The sequence below is a fragment of the Salmo trutta genome, chromosome 3, assembly GCF_901001165.1.
Source record: "Salmo trutta chromosome 3, fSalTru1.1, whole genome shotgun sequence".
In the NCBI taxonomy this organism is placed as follows: Eukaryota; Metazoa; Chordata; class Actinopteri; order Salmoniformes; family Salmonidae; genus Salmo; species Salmo trutta.
Window position 1 is genome coordinate 105,391 of NC_042959.1, and position 21,228 is coordinate 126,618.

A 21,228-nucleotide genomic window follows, 5' to 3' on the forward strand; every position below is an offset into this window, starting at 1 on the left:
GATACCACCATATACCTGAGGTTAATCAATAAATTTAAAGAGATATTTTGATTAGCTAGGTAGCTAAATAGCTAACGCTACCTAGCTAACATTAGCTTGCTTGTACAAAGTCCAGCAGCTAGCCTCTGTAGTTAGCTATCACCAGTCAGCTGAAAGCTAGCTAGCAAACAAAGAGACAAATAAATGTAGCTAGCTAGCTAACATAATGTTATACCAGTCAGGTGAGAGCTAACATTGGCTAGGTAGCTAACCAATAAGTAAGGAACGCTAGCTATATTTTGCCAATAAGATTTTTCACATAATGCTGAAATCATCATGTGTAAACTGCTGATCTAGACACTTACATGTAACCAGAGCACAAACAAAGATGCACAAATAAACTAGCTAATGTCCTTGGCTGCTATGATAGCCAATTAACTTTAGCTAGCTAAGTAACCTTAGCCAACATAAGACTGAACATTAGCTAACGTGTATGGCCAGTTCATGCATGACAATATATCATACTTTCTTACACAAAACATAACTATTTAGTTAATGTTAAGTCTAAAACCACCAAACTTTGGGAAACTGCCATACTCATCACGTTTATTTGCATTGCATTGATCAAGCTACGGTAATTTACATTTTAGTCATTTAGCAGACGCTCTTATCCAGAGCGACTTACAGTAGTGAATGCATACATTTAATAAATTATATATTTTTTGTACTGGCCCCCCGTGGGAATCGAACCCACAACCCTGGCGTTGCACACACCATGCTGGCGTTGCAAACACCATGCTCTACCAACTGAGCCACAGGGAAGACATGGACTAATATTGCAGTTAGCTACGCTACATATCCTCGACTAAGATGAACCAAGACCACAACACAAACCATAGCCGAGAAAACAAATTGATTTGTTGAGATACAGTAAGTTAGCGATGTTGAACCGCATATAGTTAAGAACCCCAAAAGCACATAGAAACCGAACCTCAGTTGTGCATGCTTACCAGACTGACAGTATTGCTGTTTCAAACATTGGTCGAATAAATGCCAGCTCCGGCATAAACTCCCTCTCCTGCCGTCTTGACATTTATAATGCAAATGTGTGCTGACTGATCAACATAGGTGTCAAATTACTTTTCAGTGTGTTCACAGAAAATCTGAAATCGCTATCCGCAAGTAAAACATAGTCTGGGGACTCCACACACTGCACCAGGTTAAAATGACAATATCAGAATCATTGCTTGGTGACTTGCTGTCTACCAGCCTGGTCTCATAGACTAGACGTAATATAGTAAAACATAGTCAGGGGGCTCCACGCACTGCACCAGGTTAAAACATCAGAATCATTGCTTGGTGACTTGCTGTGGACCAGCCTGGTCTCCTCCCACTGGAACATCCAACTCCTCCACTGTGTGATGTCAGAGTTGACCACCGTTCTCCCGGAGAACATTCTGATGACTACCTCCAAATCAGCTCTCATCTGACGCACCAGGGCCCTTTGTGTGGCCCAAGTCATTTCCCCCGAGTTTGATGAATATGACAGTCACATTCTGCCTTGGCGAGAAATAATATTTCAGAACTCTTCCATTGAGAACAGCTCATCCATATTTCTCGCTCCTGTAGTCATCCAGCCAGATACATTGTGTAATCATATAGTAAACATTCACTTCAGTTTGTGTTTCCTTGCTCTCGCCAATTTGCTTTGAGCAATGATCAGTAGGATTATGAGCTAGGATCTTATCAATAAATAAAATCAATAAAACGCATGACATTGTGAGGAGAGCATGTGCTATGCTGTATTATAATGTTGCATAATCACCTTCCAGTGTAAAAACCACAGAAATGAAAAACAAAAAACTAAGTTTAGTGAGAATAGTCATTGTTCTGAAGCCGAAAAAGAAAGGAAATTCACAAGCATCGCAATGCCTACTCCGCCCATGCTCATTCAACACTTCTCAAACAGTCTATACTCTTAAAAAAAATTATGGACTTTACTATACCCTGCTAGTAAAATTATGTGTGTGTATATATATATATATATATATCTATCATTTGGCTGTATGTATTTTTAGATATAGGCGTATTGTAAATATGTGTTATTGTTGCATCACAATCTTTGTTGCAAAAATAAATACAAGTACAAACATAACTTTAAGTACATATTATTTTGACAGAGGTAATAAACTGTCCATTGATCAGCACAGCAATTGATAAAACAGGACCATGTTTGAAACACAAGCGGTTCTGAGTTTGACAGTATTACACAGGTAAGCTAACAGTTACAGAAATCAGGAATGCAGACAGGCTCTATCTATCTGAGCGACTGTGTCCAACACACCACCACCTGCTATGTCGGGCACCTACTAACCAAAAAAGGAATAAAACATGTAATGACATGTTTTGCTAAAGTAAAGGTTTAAGGAAATATAGGCAGGCACCACATTACTACAAGACAAATCAAACCTGATAGTCTTGTAAGTATAAAAGGAAAGCTTGCTTTCATTTAATACAAAAAGCATGAAAAGAGAGCATAATGGGAAAATGTCTTACTGTGGTGTGTGAAGAATCCAATCCTTTACCTTGTATGAGGTAAAAATTACATCACCTCCTCTCAGACTATGAATTAGGCTGTTTGAGAAGATTTGAATCCTAAGAAACCTGCCTACACACAGTCTGAAGTACAAAACCAACATAACTACTGTAGTAGGTCAAGGCTGTGTGCTGAAAAACCTTGGTAGCGCATGGGTGGAATTGGCAATGTGGTGCTCATGTAAATTTCTTATATTTTTTGATTCAGACCAATGCCTATTCTCACTTTAAAACCTAGTTTTTTGTATAATCGAACCCATATATATATTTACATACACTACCGTTCAACAGTTTAGGGTCACTGAGAAATGTCCTTGTTTTTGAAAGAAAAGCTAGTTTTTTGTCCACTAAAATAACATCAAATTGATCAGAAATACAGTGTAGACATTGTTAATGTTGTAAATGACTATTGCAGATGTTTTATGTAATATCTACATAGGTGTACAGAGGCCCATTATCAGCAACCATCACTCCTGTGTTCCAATGGCACGTTGTGTTAGCCTTTTAAAATTATAAACTTGGATTAGCTAATTGATCATTAGAAAAACCTTTTGCAATTATGTTAGAACAGCTGAAAACTGTTGTCCTGATTAAAGAAGCAATACATCTGGCCTTCTTTAGACTAGTTGAGTATCTGGAGCATCAGCATTTGTGGGTTCGATTACAGGCTCAAAATGGCCAGAAACAAAGGACTTTCTTCTGAAACTCATCAATCCATTCTTGTTCTGAGAAATGAAGGCTATTCCATGCGAGAAATTGCCAAGAAACTGAAGATGTCGTACAATGCTTTGTACAACTCCCTTCACAGTACAGCGCAAACTGGTTCTTTTCACCTTTATTAACCAGGTAGGCCAGTTGAGAACAAGTTCTCATTTACAACTGCGACCTGGCCAAGATAAAGCAAAGCAGTGCGACAAAAACAACACAGAATTACACATGGGATAAACAAACGTACAGTCAATAAGACAATAGACAAATGTGTGTACAAATGAAGTAAGGCCGTAAGGCAATAAATAGGCTAATAGTGGCGAAGTAATTACAATTTAGCAATTTACACTGGAGTGATATATGTGCAGATGAGGATGTGCAAGTAGAAATACTGGTGTACAAAAGAGCAGAAAAACAAATATGGGGATGAGGTAGGGAGTTGGTTGGATGGGCATTTTACAGATGGGATGTGTACAGCTGCAGCGATCGGTAAGCTGCTCTGACAGCTGATGCTTAAAGTTAGAGAGGGAAATATAAGACTCCAATTTCAATGTTTTCTGCGATTCGTTCCAGTCATTGGCAGCAGAGAACTGGAAAGAAAGGCGGCCAAAGAGGTGTTGGCTTTGGGGATGACCAGTGAAATATACCTGCTGGAGCACTCTAGGGGTGGGTGTTGCCATGGTGACCAGTGAGCTGAGATAAGGCGGAGCTTTACCTAGCAAAGACTTATAAATGACCTGGAGCCAGTGGGTTTGGTGACTAATATGTAACGAGGACCAGCCAATGAGAGCATACAGGTCGCAGTGGTGGGTAGTTCAGTGAGGGAAAAAAGTATTTGATCCCCTGCTGATTTTGTACATTTGCCCACTGACAAAGAAATGATCAGTCTATAATTTTAATGGTAGGTTTATTTGAACAGTGAGAGACAGAATAACAACAAAAAAATCCTGAAAAATGCATGTAAAAAATGTTATAAAATGATTTGCATTTTAATGAGGGAAATAAGTATTTGATCCCTCTGCAAAACATGACTTAGTACTTGCTGGCAAAACCCTTGTTATCAATCACAGAGGTCAGATGTTTCTTGTAGTTGGCCACCAGGTTTGCACACATCTCAGGAGGGATTTTGTCCCACTCCTCTTTCCAGATCTTCTCCAAGTCATTAAGGTTTCGAGGCTGACGTTTGGCAACTCGAACCTTCAGCTCCCTCCACAGATTGCCTATGGGATTAAGGTCTGGAGACTGGCTAGGCCACTCCAGGACCTTAATGTGCTTCTTCTTGAGCCACTCCTTTGTTGCCTTGGCCGTGTGTTTTGGGACATTGTCATGCTGGAATAGCCATCCACGACCCATTTTCAATGCCCAGGCTGAGGGAAGGAGGTTCTCACCCAAGATTTGACGGTACATGGCCCCGTCCATCGTCCCTTTGATGCTGTGAAGTTGTCCTGTCCCCTTAGCAGAAAAACACCCCCAAAGCATAACGTTTCCACCTCCATGTTTGACGGTGGGGATGGTGCTCTTGGGGTCATAGGCAGCATTCCTCCTCCTCCAAACACGGCGAGTTGAGTTGATGCTAAAGAACTCCATTTTGGTCTCATTTGACCACAACACTTTCACCCAGTTGTCCTCTGAATCATTCAGATGTGCATTGGCAAACTTCAGACGGGCATGTATATGTGCTTTCTTGAGCAGGGGGACCTTGCGGGCGCTGCAGGATTTCAGTCCTTCACGGCGTAGTGTGTTACCAATTGTTTTCTTGGTGACTATGGTCCCAGCTGCCTTGAGATCATTGACAAGATCCTCTGGTGTAGTTCTGGGCTGATTCCTCACCGTTCTCATGATCATTGCAACTCCACGAGGCGAGAACTTGCATGGAGCTCCAGGCCGAGGGAGATTGACAGTTCTTTTCTTTTGTGTTTCTTCCATTTGCGAATAATCACACCAACTGTTTTCACCTTCTCACCAAGCTGCTTGGCGATGGTCTTGTAGCCCATTCCAGCCTTGTGTAGGTCTACAATCTTGTCCCTGACATCCTTGGAGAGCTCTTTGGTCTTGGCCATGGTGGAAATTTTGGAATCTGATTGATTAATTGCTTCTGTAGACAGGTGTCTTTTATACAGGTAACAAGCTGAGATTAGGAGCACTCCCTTTAAGAGTGTGCTCCCAATCTCAGCTCGTTACCTGTATAAAAGACACCTGGGAGCCAGAAATCTTTCTGATTGAGAGGGGGTCAAATACTTATTTCCCTCATTAAAATGGAAATCAATTTATAACATTTTTGACATGTTTTTTTCTGTTTTTTGTTGTTGTTGTTATTCTGTCTCTCACTGTTCAAATAAACCTACCATTAAAATTATAGACTGATCATTTCTTTGTCAGTGGGCAAACATACAAAATCAGCAGGGGATCAAATACTTTTTCCCTCACTGTATATGGGGCTTTGGTGACAAAACGAATGGCACTGTGATAGACTGCATCCAATTTGCTGAGTAGGGTGTTGGAGGCTATTTTGTAAATGACATCGTCGAAGTCAAGGATCGGTAGGATAGTCAGTTTTACGAGGGTATGTTTGGCAGCATGAGTGAATTAGGCTTTGTTGTGAAATAGGAAGCCGATGCTATATTTAACTTTGGATTGGAGATGCTTAATTATGTGAGTCTGGAAGGAGAGTTCACAGTCTAGCCAGACACCTAGGTATGAATAGTTGTCCACATATTCTAAGTCAGAACCGTCCAGATTAGTAAAGCTAGTCGGGCGGGCGGGTGCGGGCAGCGATCGGTTTAAGAGCATGCATTTCGTTTTACTAGCATTCAAGAGCAGTTGGAGGCCACGGAAGGAGTGTTGTATGGCGTTAAATCTCATCTGGAGGTTACTCAACAGCCAGTGGAATCCCGTGGCGCGTTATTCAAATACCTTAGAAATGCTATTACTTCATTTTCTCAAACATATGACTATTTTACAGCATTTTAAAGACAAGACTCTCGTTAATCTAACCACACTGTCCGATTTCAAAAAGGCTTTACAACGAAAGCAAAACATTAGATTATGTCAGCAGAGTACCCAGCCAGAAATAATCAGACACCCATTTTTCAAGCTAGCATATGTCACATAAACCCAAACCACAGCTAAATGCAGCACTAACCTTTGATGATCTTCATCAGATGACAATCTTAGGACATTATGTTGTACAATACATGCATGTTTTGTTCAATCAAGTTCATATTTATATCAAAAAACAGCTTTTTTCATTAGCATGTGACTAGCATGTGACTAGCATTCCCACCGAACACTTCCGGTGAATTTACTAAATTACTCATGATAAACGTTCACAAAAAACAATTATTTTAAGAATTATATATACAGAACTCCTTTATGCACTCGCTATGTCCGATTTTAAAATAGCTTTTCGGTGAAAGCACATTTTGCAATATTCTAAGTAGATAGCCCAGCCATCACAGGCTAGCTATTTTGACACCAACCAAGTGTGGTACTCACCAAACTCCGATTTACTATTAGAAAAGTTTGATTACCTTTGGTGTTCTTCGTCAGAATGCACTCCCAGGACTTCTACTTCAATAACAAATGTTGGTTTGGTCCCAAATAATCCATAGTTATATCCAAATAGCGGCGTTTTGTTCGTGAGTTCAAGACACTATCCGAAGGGTAAATAAGGGTCATGCGCCCGACGCGTTGCGTGACTAAAAATGTCTAAATATTCCATTACCATACTTCGAAGCATGTCAACCGCTGTTTAAAATAAATTTTTATGCCATTTTTCTCGTAAAAAAGCGATAATATTCCGACCGGGAGTGGTGGTTTTCGTTCAAAGAGAGAGCAAGTAAACATGGAGGCGACTCGGGCACGCACGCCCCGTCCCATTGTCCTCAGATCGACCACTATCAAAATGCGCTAATGTTTTTCAGCCATGGACTGCAAAGCCACGATTCAGCTTTCTGGCGCCTTCTGAGAGCCTATGGGAGCATTAGAAAATGTCACGTCATGCCAGAGATCCCCTGTTTTTGTTAGAGATGATCAATAAGGCCATGAAATGGTCAGAGAGAGCGCTTCCTGTTTGTAATCTTCTCAGGTTTTGGCCTGCCAAATGAGTTCTGTTATACTCACAGACACCATTCAAACAGTTTTAGAAACTTTAGGGTGTTTTCTATCCAAATGAAACAATTATATGCATATTCTAGTTACTGGGCAGGAGTAGTAACCAGATTAAATTGGGTACGTTTTTTATCCGGCCCTGCAAATACTGCCCCCTAGCCCCAACAGGTTAACACAGTGTCCAATGAAGGGCCAAATGTGTACAGAATGGTGTCGTCTGCATAGAGGTGGATCAAGGAATCACCCGCAAGAGCGACATTATTGTTACATACAACGAAAAGATTCAGCCCAAGAATTGAACCCTGTGGCATACACATAGAGACTGTCAGAGGCAGACAACAGGCCCTCTGTTTCGACACACTAAACTCTGTTTGAGAAGTAGTTAGTGAACCAGGTGAGGCAGTCATTTGAGAAACTGTTGAGTCTGCCGATAAGAATACGGTGGTTGACAGAGTCGAAAGCCTTGGCAGGATCGATGAAGACGGCTGCACAGTACTGTCTTTTATCGATGGTGGTTATGATATCGTTTAGGACCTTGAGCGTGGCTGAGGTGCACCTTGACCAGCTCGGAAACCAGATTGCATAGTGGAGAAGGTACAGTGGGATTTGAAATGGTCGGTGATCTGTTTGTTCACTTGGCTTTCGAAGACTTTAGAAAGGCAGGGCAGGATGGATATAGGTCTGTAACAGTTTGGGTCTAGAGTGTCTCCCCCTTTGAAGAGGGGGATGACCGCAGCCGCTTTCTAATCTTAAGGAATCTCAGACGATACAAAAGAGGTTGAACAGGCTAGTAATAGGGGTTGCAACAATGGCAGCGGACAATTTTAGGAAGAGATGGTCCAGATTGTCTAGCCCAGCTGATTTGTAGGGATCCAGATTTTTTTTCATTTTGCATTAACAATGTCTACACTGTATTTCTAATCAATTTGATGTTATTTTAATGGACAAAATTTTTTCTTTCCTTTCAAAAACAAGGACATTTCTAAGTGACCCCAAACGTTTCAACTGTAGTGTACACACACACACACACACACACACACACACACACACACACACACACACACACACACACACACACACACACAGTACCAGTCAAAAGTTTGGATACACCTACTCATTCTAGGGTTTTTCTTTATTTTTACTATTTTCTACATTGCAGAATAATAGTGAAGACAATAAACCTATGAAATAACACGTATGGAATCATGAACTTACAAAAAAAAGTGTTAAATAAATCCAAATATATTTAAAATTCTTCAAGGTAGCCATCCTTTGCCTTGACAGCTTTGCACACTCTTTCTTTCATGGGGCGTTGGTTACTACATGATCCCATGGGTTATTTCATAGGTTTGATGTCTTCACTATTATTCTGCAATGTAGAAAACAGTAAAATATAGAAAAACCCTTGAATGAGTAGATGTGTCCAAAATGTTTGACTGGTGTATATATAGCGACCAGGTTATTAGGTACACTCATCTAGTACTGGGTCGGACCTGCCTTTGCTCCAGAACAGCCTATATTCTTTGGGGCATGGATTCTTCAAGGTGTCTCATTAAAACGTTGCTCAGTTTGTATCAAGGGACCTAACGTGTGCCAGGAAAACATTTCCCACACTTACACCACCGCCACCAGCCTGTACCATTGACACCAGGCAGGATGGGGCCATGGACCCATGCTGCTTACGCCAAATCCTGACTTTTCCATCAGCGTGATGCAACAGGAACTGTGATTTGTCATATCAGGCAATGTTTTATCACTCCTCAATTGTCCAGTGTTGGTGATTGCGTGCCCACTGGAGCCGCTTCTTCTTGTTTTTAGCTGGTAGACGTAGAACCCGGTCTGGTCATCTGCTGCAATAACCCATCCGTGACAAGGACAGAAGAGTTGTGCATTCCAAGATGTCGTTCTGCACACCATTGCTGTACTGCACCGTACTGCTTTGTTGTACAGCATTTGCCTTTTTGTGGCCCACCTGTTAGCTTGCACGGTTTTTGCCATTCTCCTTCAACCTCTCTCATCAACGAGCTGTTTTCGCCCACAGGACTGGCGATGACTGGATGTTATTTGTTTGTAGCACTATTCTCAGTAAACCCTAGACACTGTCGTATGTGAAAATCCCAGGAGGCTGGCTGTTTCTGCGGAACTGGAACCAGCACACCTGGCACCGGCGATCATACCATGCTCAAAGTTACTTAGGTCACTGGTTTTTCCCATTCTAATGTTCAATCAAACAGTAACTGAATGCCACATCGCCTGTCTGCCTGCTTTTTATAGCAAGCCACGGCCATGTGACTAAATTGATCTGTGAGAATCTAAAAAAGTCAAGGTACTGACACAGAACCCCTACACTGGTTTCTTGGGCTCAGTGCTAGTAAATGACACTCCACCTGTCTTCATCATAAGGGAGGTTTCTGAGTCAGAGGGGAACAAGGTGATTAGCTCACTAAAGAACTCAAAAGCCAAAGATGTGTTTGGGCTGGACTCTACCTTTCTTAAAAACTACAAAGAGTCACTCATTGGCCCCATTACTAAGGTCACCAACACATCTATTGGTCAGGTGGTGTTTCCAAGGGTATGGAAGTTGGCCATAATAACGGCCATCTTTAAATCAGGTGACCCTGCTGACATGAGTAACTACAGGCCCATTAGTATACTACCTTTGGTGTTGAAGGTTGCTGAAAGGTTTATAGCAGGACAACTGATTGCCCACCTCAACAACCGCCCCTTCACATTACACTCCATGCAGTTTGGCTTCAGAGCAAAACCCTCCCCAATAACGGCCAACTGCTTTCTTCTGGAAAATGTGAAGTCCAAGATGGACAAAGGGGAAGTTGTTGGGGCTGTATCTCTAGACCTAAGGAAAGCTTTTGATACTGTTAACCATGAGGTTCTCAACACAAAACTGTCCATGTTCATCTTTTCCCCAATGCCTCAAGATGGATGGAATCATACCTTGAAGGCAGAACCCAGTGTGTCAGAGTGGGCAATGAGCTGTCGTCCACTCTCAGCTATGATGTTGGCGTGCCCCAAGGGTCAATACTGGGGCCCCTCCTGTTCAGCCTGTACATTAATGATCTGTCTTCTGTCTGAATGTCAAATATTTGGAAATAATACAGTGATATATGTGCATGCAAAGAGTAAACAACAAGCTGCACAAGAACTCACTACTGTAATGGTCCAGGTTACAAAGTTGCTCAGTGACTCATGTTTGCATCTCAATGTGAAATAAAACAGTCTGCATATTGTTCACAAAGAGGACAACTGATGCTACTGAACCAGATGTCTACAGTGAGGGAAAACAGTATTTGATCCCCTGCTGATTTTGTACGTTTCTCCACTGACAAAGAAATGATCAGTCTATAATTTTAATGGTAGATTTATTTGAACAGTGAGAGACAGAATAACAACCAAAAAATCCAGAAAAACACATGTCAAAAATGTTATAAATTGATTTGCATTTTAATGAGGGGAAATAAGTGTTTGACCCCTCTGCAAAACATGACTTAGTACTAGTGGCAAGACCCTTGTTGGCAATCACAGAGGTCAGACGTTTCTTGTAGTTGGCCACCAGGTTTGCACACATTTCAGGAGGGATTTTGTCCCACTCCTCTTTGCAGTCATTAAGGTTTCAAGGCTAATGTTTGGCAACTCGAACCTTCAGCTCCCTCCACAGATTTTCTATGGGATTAAGGTCTGGAGACTGGCTAGGCCAGTCCAAGACCTTAATGTGCTTCTTCTTAAGCCACTCCTTTGTTGCCTTGGCCGTGTGTTTTTGGTCATTGTCATGCTGGAATACCCATCCACGACCCATTTTCAATGCCCTGGCTGAGGGAAGGAGGTTCTCACCCAAGATTTGACGGTACATGGCCCCGTCCATCGTCCCTTTGATGCGGTGAAGTTGTCCTGTCCCCTTAGCAGAAAAACACCCCCAAAGCATAACGTTTCCACCTCCATGTTTGATGGTGGGGATGGTGTTCTTGGGGTCATAGGCAGCATTCCTCCTCCTCCAAACACGCCGAGTTGAGTTGCTGCCAAAGAACTCCATTTTGGTCTCATCTGACCACAACACTTTCACCCAGTTGTCCTCTGAATCATTCAGATGTTCATTGGCAAACTTCAGACGGGCATGTATATGTGCTTTTTTGAGCAGGGGGACCTTGCGGGCGCTGCAGGATTTCAGTCCTTCACGGCGTAGTGTGTTACCAATTGTTTTCTTGGTGACTATGGTCCCAGCTGCCTTGAGATCATTGACAAGATCCTCCTGTGTAGTTCTGGGCTGATTCCTCACCGTTCTCATGATCATTGCATCTCCACGAGGTGAGATCTTGCATGGAGCCCCAGGCCGAGGGAGATTGACAGTTCTTTTGTGTTTCTTCCATTTGAGAGTGTGCTCCTAATCTCAGCTCGTTACCTGTATAAAAGACACGTGGGAGCCAGAAATCTTTCTGATTGAGAGTGAGTCAAATACTTATTTCCTTCATTAAAATGCAAATCAATTTATAAAATGTTTGACGTGTTTTTCTGGATTTTTTTGTTGTTATTCTATCTCTCACTGTTCAAATAAACCTACAATTAAAATGATAGACATCCTTTCTTTGTCAGTGGGCAAACGTACAAAATCAGCAGGGGATCAAATACTTTTTCCCTCACTGTATGTGTCAGGGGAGAAGCTCCAGGTGGTATCTGATTATAAGTACCTTGGCATCATACTTGATTCCAACCTCTTTTAAAAAGCAGGTGAAAAAGGTAACTCAAATCACCGAATTCAACCTAGCGATTCATCTGAATTTGTTTGACTACAGAGCTAGCAAAACTGTACTTTAATGCTATGATACTCCCCCACTTAACATACCGCTTGACTAGTTGGGCCCAAGATTGCTGTACAACATTAAAACCCATTCAGTCTGTCTACAAACAGGCTCTCAAAGTGCTTGATAGGAAGCCCAATAGCAATCATCACTGTTACGTCCTCAGAAAGCATGAGCTCCTGTGCAATACACCAATGCATGTCTTGTTTTCCAGATCCTAAATGGCCTGGCTCCTACCCCTCCACTTAGTACTTTTGTTAAACAGAAAACCCAAACCCATGGCAGCAGATCTGCCAAGGTCTGCCATGAGAGATGACTGTATAGTTCCTTTAAGGAAAGCACCTTTAGTCAATCTGCTTTCTCTGTAAGAGCTTCCCATGTCTGGAATACACTGCTATCAGACACACAACTGTACCACCTATCACACCTTCACAAAAAAACATGAAGACACGGCAAAATGCCAATCAGACTAGTGAACATAAAGACATAGCTAAAGGCCAATCAGACTAGTGAACATAAAGACATAGCTGTGCATTGCAGCTCTCCATGTTGTCTGTAGCTGGTGAGATGTGCATTGCCTCTCCATGTTGTCTGTAGCTGGTGAGATGTGCATTGCAGCTCTCCATGTTGTCTGTAGCTGGTGAGATGTGCATTGTCTCTCCATGTTGTCTGTAGCTGGTAAGATGTGCATTGTCTCTCCATGTTGTCTGTAGCTGGTAAGATGTGCATTGTCTCTCCATGTTGTCTGTAGCTGGTGAGATGTGCATTGTCTCTCCATATTGTCTGTAGCTGGTGAGATGTGCATTGTCTCTCCATGTTGTCTGTAGCTGGTGAGATGTGCATTGTCTCTCCATGTTGTCTGTAGCTGGTGAGATGTGGAAACACTTGCTTTTATTTTGTTTTGTTGCTTTTTGTGCTATTTTTCTGTCTGCATGCTACGTGTTGATTGTCCTATGTTGCTCTGTCTGTCTGCATGCTAAGTGTGGCTTGTTCTATGTTGCTCTGTCTGTCTGCATGCTACGTGTGGCTTGTTCTATGTTTCTCTGTCTGCATGCTACGTGTGGCTTGTCCTATGTTTCTCTGTCTGCATGCTACGTGTGGCTTGTCCTATGCTGCTTTGACTGCATGCTACGTGTTGCTTCTCCTATGTTGCTCTGTCTGCATGCTACGTGTTGCTGGTCCTATGTTGCTCTGCATGTGGCCACTGCTCATTGTTTGTCTGTATTGTTATTGGAATTGTTTTTAATAACCAGCCCAGGGACTGAAGTTGAAAATGAGCTAAAACCGACACTTTTACTGAAACATTGATTAATGTGCACTGTCCCTGTAAAAATCAAAATTAACTCAAACTGTCTGTAGGAGCGAACCATTATCGTGAACGGGGTGGTGTACTTAATAAACTGGCCAGTGAGTATATAGTTATTATTAAGTGTGTATATATTGTATGTATGTGTGTGTTCTGATGAGATGTATTTATTATTGTTCAGTGTCTTATACCAGTATGTGAATAAAGGTTCAACTGAACTTTCTGGTAACTAACATATGAATGGTTGGGGACACCTAGTGGCCAGCATATGACACTGCACGTAACAACCGCTAACTCATAGTAGTCTACAGCGTACACAGTCATTCAGCATACTGTTGGTACATGTTTCCTATAATTAATATCACAGAAGTCTTTAATTCCCTCAGTGGTAAGAGAACAGAGGTCATTGTAAGGACATCAGACCATGCCAGAGGTCATCGTGAGGACATCCGACCATGCCAGAGGTCATTGTAAGGACATCAGACCATGCCAGAGGTCATCGTGAGGACAGCAGGTCTAGATGCAAAGAGGATCTAAAGACCGCAGCAGGATTACTTGCTCAATCAGTCAAATGGATTTATAAAGCCTATTTAGATCAGCAGATGTCTCAAAGTGCTGTACAGAAACCCAGCCTAAAACCCAAAAGAGCAAACTTTGCAGATGTAGAAGCACGGTGGCTAGGAAAAACTCCCTAGAAAGGCTGGAACCTAGGAAGCAACCTAGGGAGGAACCAGGCTCTGAGGGGTGGCCAGTCCTCTTCTGTGCACTGGAGTAATATGATCATTTTTGGGGGTTCTAGTCAAGATTCTAGCAGCCATATTTAGCACTAGCTGAAGTTTATTTAGTGCTTTATCTGTGTAGCCGAAGAGTAGAGCATTGCGGTAGTTTAATCTTGAAGTGACAAGCATGGATTAGCTTTCCTGATTAATTTTTTGGACAAAAGGTTTTCCGATTTTTGCAACAAAGATTAAAAAATCTGACCTACCCTTGAAATATGTTTGATTTGCTAGTCAAAAGAGAGATCATGGTCCAGAGTAATGCCAAGGTCCTTCACATTTATATATGAGATGACTACAACCATCAACATTAATTGTCAGATCAAACAGCAGATTTCTGTTTCTTGGTACATAGAATTTGCTTCCCTGTTTTGTCATTATGTCTGAAACGCAGACTTCCAGCCGCATAGCAGTGAAGTGAAAGTTGACATTGTGTTTCCAAATTACATCACCAAGAGGTAGAATATATAGTGAAAACAATAGCGGCCCTAAAATGAAACCTTGAAGAACACCAAAACTTACAATTGATTTGTCAGAGGACAAACCATCCACAGAGATGAACTGATATCTTTCCAACAGATAAGATCTAAACCAGGCCAGAACATGTCCGTGTAGACCGATTAGGGATTCCAATCTCTCCAAAAGAATGTGGTGATTGATGGGGTCTAAAGCGTCACTAAGCTCTAGGAGCATGAAGACAGATGCAGAGAGCCTTGGTCTGATGCCATTAAAAGGTAATTTACCATCTTCACGAGTGTGGTCTCAGTACTATGATGGGTCTAAAACCAGACTGGAGCATTTCGTATACATTGTCTTCAGGAAGGCAGTGAGTTGCTGAGCAACAGTGTTTTATAAACATTTTTAGAGGAATGGGAGATTCAATATAGGCCGATAGTTTAAAACATTTGCCTGGTCAAGGTTTGGCTTTTTCAAGAGAGGCTTTATTACAATTTTAGTGAGTTTGGTACACACCTGAAGAATAGGGAGCCATTTATAATGTTCAACATAGGAGGACCAAGCACAGGAAGTAGCTCTTTCAGTAGTTTAGTTGAAATAAGGTCCAGTAAGCAGCTGGAAGGTTTAGAGATCATGACTAATTTCATGAATGTGTTGAGAGATACAAGATTAAAAGGATTTAAAAAACTAGAGTGTCTCCATTGAACTGAGAACTGAGCAGTTGTGCAGACTCAGGACAACTGAATTTTGGAGAAATACACATTCAAAGAGGAGTCCATAATTTGCTTTCTAATGGTCATGATCTTTTTTTTAAGAAGTTCATTAATTCATCACTGCTGAAGTGAAGGCCATCCTCACTTGGGGAATGCTGCTTTTTAGTTACATTTGCGACAGTATCCCAAAAAGTTTGGGTATTGTTTTTATTCACCTTAATCAGGTTGGAAAAGTCGGCTGATCGAGCAGCAGTGAGGGTACTGTCTTTACACGCAAGTCCAATTTTCTGGAAGCTTGCTTCAGGGCTCAGGTATTTTCTGGAAGCTTGCTTCAGGGCTTGGGTATTTTCTGGAATCTTGCTTCAGGGCTCGGGCATTTTCTGGAAGCTTGCTTCAGAGCTCAGGTATTTTCTGGAAGTTTGCTTCAGAGCTCGGGTATTTTCTGGAAGCTTGCTTCAGGGCTCGGGTATTTTCTGGAAGCTTGCTTCAGGGCTCAGGCCTTTTCTGGAAGCTTGCTTCAGAGCTCAGGTATTTTCTGGAAGCTTGCTTAAGAGCTCGGGTATTTTCTGGAAGCTTGCTTCAGGGCTCGGGTATTTCCTGGATACCAGGGAGATAATTTCTTGAGACTGCATCTAGGCTATCACGTTAAATTTAGATCCTCAGGTGGTTAATAGATGTTTGTACTCCGATGTCCTTGGATAGGTGGAGGGAGTCTGGAAGGGCATTTAGAAATCTTTGGGTTGTCCAAAAATGAATAGAGCTTTTGATAATCCTTGGTTGGGGTCTGGGCGAATGATTTTTTGCGATGGAAGAGGGTGTTCCAATAATCCAGGATTATGAGGAAAAACATTTAGATCCACAATATCTACTCTGCAGAACAAAACTAGATCCAGTCCAGGGTATGACTGTGGCAATGACTAGGTCCCGAGACATGTAGGACAAAACCCACTGAGTCGATGATGGCTCCGAAAGCCTTTTGGAGTGGGTCTGTGGAATTTTCCATGTAAATATTAAAATCACCAAAATTGTGAATATTATCTGCCATGACTACGAGGTCCGATAGGAATTCAGGGAACTCAGTGAGGAGTGCTGTATACGGCCCAGGAGGCCTTTTGAGATGTGAGGTATTATCACATATCTTAAAATAATGACAGGAATGGACATGGTCTTAATTCCAATGAGATTGCTAGTGAACACTGCCATGTTTAGTTTTGCCCAACCTAAACTCAGCAAAAAAATAACTGTCAACTGCGTTTATTTTCAGCAAAACTTAACATGTGTAAATATTTGGATGAACATAACAAAATTCAACAACTGAGACAAATTGAACAAGTTCCACAGACATGTGACTAACAGAAATTGAGTAATGTGTCCCTTAACAAAGGGGGGTCAAAATCAAAAGTAACAGTCAGTATCTGGTGTGGCCACCAGCTGCATTAAGAACTGCAGTGCATCTCCTCCTCATGGACTGCACCAGATATGCCAGTTCTTGCTGTGAGATATTACCCTAGCCCTGACCTCCGATCCAACAGGTCCCAGACCTGCTCAATGGGATTGAGATCCGGGCTCTTCGCTGGCGATGGCAGAACACTGACATTCCTGTCTTGCAGAAAGTCACGTTCAGAACGAGCAATATGGCTGGTGGCAATGTCATGCTGGAGGGTCATGTCAGGATGAGCCTGCAGGAAGGGTACCACATGAGGGAGGAGGATGTCTTCCCTGTAACACACAGCGTTGAGATTGCCTGCAATGACAACAAGCTCAGTCCGATGATGCTGTGACACACCGCCCTAAACCATGATGGACCCTCCACTTACAAATCGATCCCGCTCCAGAGTACAGGCCTCGGTGTAATACTCATTCCTTCGACGATAAACACGAATCCGACCATCACCCCTGGTGAGACAAAACCGCAACTCGTCAGTGAAGAGCACTTTTTGCCAGTCCTGTCTGGTCCAGCGACGGTGGGTTTGTGCCCATAGGCGACGTTGTTGATGTCTGGTGAGGACCTGCCTTACAACAGGCCTACGAGCCCTCAGTCCAGCCTCTCTCAGCCTATTGTGGACAGTCTGAGCACTGATGGGGGATTTTGCGTTCCTGGTGTAACTTGGGCAGCTGTTGTTGCCATCATGAACCTGTCCCACAGGTGTGATGTTCGGATGTACCGATCCTGTGCAGGTGTTTTTACATGTGGTCTGCCACTGCGCGGACGATCAGCTGTCCGTCCTGTCTCCCTGTAGCGCTGTCTTAGGTGTCTCACAGTATGGACATTGCCATTTATTGCCCGGGCCACATCTGCAGTCCTCATGCCTCCTTGCAGCATGCCTAAGGCACGTTCACGCAGATGAGCAGGGACCCTGGGCATCTTTCTTTTTGTGTTTTTCAGAGTCAGTAGAAAGGCCTCTTTAGTGTTCTAAGTTTTTATAACTGTGACCTTAATTGCCTACCGTCGGAAAACTGTTAGTGTCTTAACGACCGTTCCACAGGTAAATGTTCATTAATTGTTTACGGTTCATTGAACAAGCATGGGAAACAGTGTTTAAACCATTTACAATGAAGATCTGTGAAGTTATTTGGATTTTTACGAATTATCTTTGAAAGACAGGGTCCTGAAAAAGGGATGTTTCTTTTTTTGCTGAGTTTAGATCGAGGCACAGACGCGGTCTCAATGGGGATAGCTGAGCTGACTACACTGACTGTGTTAGTGGCAGACTCCACTAAGCTGGCAGGCTGGATAACAGCCTGGCTGACAGCCTGTTGCCTGGCCTGAACCCTATCTCATTGTGGAGCTAGAGGAGTAAGACCCCTGTCTATGTTCATAGAGAATATGGGAGGGGCAGAAAACAGTTTTCAACCAGCGATTCAGTTGTGAGACTCTGCTGTAGGGCTCATCACTCCTCCTAACTGGTAGGGGGCCAGAGACAATTACTCGATGCCGACACATCTTTCTAACTGATTTACACACTGAAGCTATGTTGCGCTTGGTGACCTCTGACTGTTTCATCCTAACATCGTTGGTGCCAACATGGATAACAATGTCCCTATGCCATCTACACTCACCAGTTTTAACCTCAGTCAGCAACATCAAAATGGCAAGAAACAAAGAACTTTCTTCTGAAACTCGTCAGTCTATTCTTGTTCTGAGAAATTAAGGCTATTCCATGCGATATTTTGCCAAGAAACTGAAGATTTTGTACAACGCTGTGTTCTACTCCCTTCACAGAACAGCGCAAACAGTAATTCACACATGAACTGTATAGCGCCAGGCTGTATGAATTGGCTCCAAAAAATCCCTCTGTAAACTACAATCAGCTGCCCAAGGACCCACAACTTTTGAAGAAGTGGCTCCATGTCCTGAAGAGGAAGGATGTGACAGCTCGAGCAGGATCTGCAGACAGCACTTTGCGGAGGCAGACTTCGCGATGAAGAGCACTTTCGATACGGCATCCGGGAGTTTCCAAATGTAAAGGAGTCATAGGCCTACATTGAAGCCCTCTGCTTGCGCCTCCATTTTCAATTTAGAGGGTTATGGTGTAGGGGTTACCGACCGACCATCATCAACGTCGGTGACTTGAGTCAAGCAAAGCGACTGAACGGAAGAGGCGACACGAGTCAATGCACTGGAGCCTGAGGTAACGTTAACCGGTCATGACTGTTGTTGACTAGGCTAGCATTAGACACTGGACAACTTTGTTGCAACTCTAGTTGAAGGTACTGTAACTAGCTAATTGCATCTGAAGTGTTTTGTGTCAACACCCCCCCAGTAAATAACATTAGCAAGCAACTCAACTGTGGCAGGTAGCCTAGTGGTTAGAGTGGTGGGCCTGTAACCAAAAGGTTGCTGGATCAAATCCCCGAGCTGACAAGGTACACATCTGTTGTTCTGCTCCTGAACAAGGCAGTTAACCCACTGTTTCCTGGTAGGCTGTCATTGTAAATAAGAATTTGTTCTTAACTGACTTACCTAGTTAAATAAATAACTAAAATTGCAACACAGTTTCTCCATATTCCCCTGTTATTAGGTTATTACTGTAGCTAGCTTCCACCTCAGATAGTCAAGTACTGGAATACATTTTGTTGACAGATTTGTTTTTGTAATGTTTTGTTAGCTCCACCTCATTTAGAAAGACTGAAGTTGACATAGCTAATGTTTGTTTAAAAATAAATGTCCCTGTAGTTGCTCTGTGTGTGTGTGTGTGTGTTGACAAACCATACAAGAGAGGTAGCTTGTTAATGCCAACTGATATATTTGGGTTCTGTTGTCTTAACAAAACTTTTGTTTATTTTCAGGATGACAGCTTCATCCCTGAAAATGTTTTCATCCTGGAGGAGACTGTGCAGGAGGCAGGTGGTACATGCTAATCCATGTTATTTCTAAGTATATGCAGTGATTATTGAATATAACTATAGCCTAATAGATGCCTTAATTGTTTTCTACCAACAGGAAAGAACGGTTAGTACAACATGCCAAACTGACCTATGGGTGCCAGAGTGTTCCTGTGCTGCGGTGGAGAAGAGGTCAACGGGGACCATCACTAAAGAGCTCAGGGCCCAGCTAGATTGAGCTCACAACCATCAGTATACAACTGAGTCCTGCCCCTATAGGCCACAGATGTAGCTGATGGAGAGTGAGATCAGTGAAGACCATAACTCGCTGTATGAACCTGAGAGCTCAGAATAACCATCATCACAGTGCGAGACAAGATATACTATCGATCACTTTGGGGGAGCGGGATGGTGTTCCGAAAATGGACAAGTAGAAGGCTATTCAACAGCGAATTCAAAGATACACCCATCCATAAAGGGAATCGGAGTGGAATTGTTTTTCCACAGATTCTTTTTTACCCGTTTCAACAGATGTGCTACCTTGTCCCGGTCCTGCTGTTTCGACTCTCTCTCTCAACCTATGAATGCTCAGCTATGAAAAGCCAACTGACATTTGCTCCTGAGGTGTTGAACTGTTGCATCCTCTATAACCACTGTGGTTATTATTTTGATGTAAAAAGAGCTTTTGTAAAATACATTTGATTGATTGATTGTTTGCTATGCTGGATGCTGTGTATTCACTAACTGATTGATTGATTGTTTGCTGTGCTGGATGCTGTGTATTCACTACCTGTCTGAGTGATGGGACATTTATATAGTATCTGTAACATATGTTGGTGTGTATTTAATCTGCATCTTAAGTTCTTAAAGTGCCAATCAGCAGTAGAAACAATAAAAAAAGTGTCTCCCTGCTTCTCTTTCGTTAAAAAGCTGAGGGATGGGGCTGGAGAAATGTAACCCCTCTCAAATTCATTTACAGAGCTATAGATGCAAGGACTGACCATCCATGATATCAAAATTGTAATCCTGTTTCTATGATCTGTTTTTACTACCATGTAACCCAGTTTGCTTTGGATAAAGGCATCTGCTAAATGGCGTATATTACTAAAGTCTCCTTTGCTGCCCAGTGTAGTTACCATTCCTTTCTAGATGGCAGCCAAAGCTAGTTGAAGTCACTACTCTGGCAACAGGGACACAGGATTAGCGCTTGTTGAAATTAGTTTTGTCTTCAATGCAAGTTTCTGGTTACGATTGAACCTGTTGTTATAGTAGACAAACTAACTAATACTATTTTTGCATAAGGCGCAGGCATTAGGTCTATGTCTTCAAAAATTACAGCAGGCTAGATTTACTGAATGAACTGGTTCTATTCAAACTCCAACCCTATGTAAATGCCTTTGCATCTGGGTAGGTGTTCCTTATTTAATAAACGACACACGCAGGGATGAGAC

The 21,228-nt window shown here is 42.4% G+C and overlaps 1 long non-coding RNA gene across 1 annotated transcript; it reads left to right on the plus strand.

Moving 5' to 3' along the window:
• The first annotated feature begins 19,735 nt into the window (after nt 1-19,735).
• On the plus strand, nt 19,736-20,687 carry LOC115164644 (uncharacterized). The gene is made up of 2 exons (XR_003869962.1): nt 19,736-19,799; nt 19,896-20,687. It is a non-coding gene; the product is annotated as an uncharacterized LOC115164644 (long non-coding RNA).
• Nucleotides 20,688-21,228: the final 541 nt, after the last annotated feature.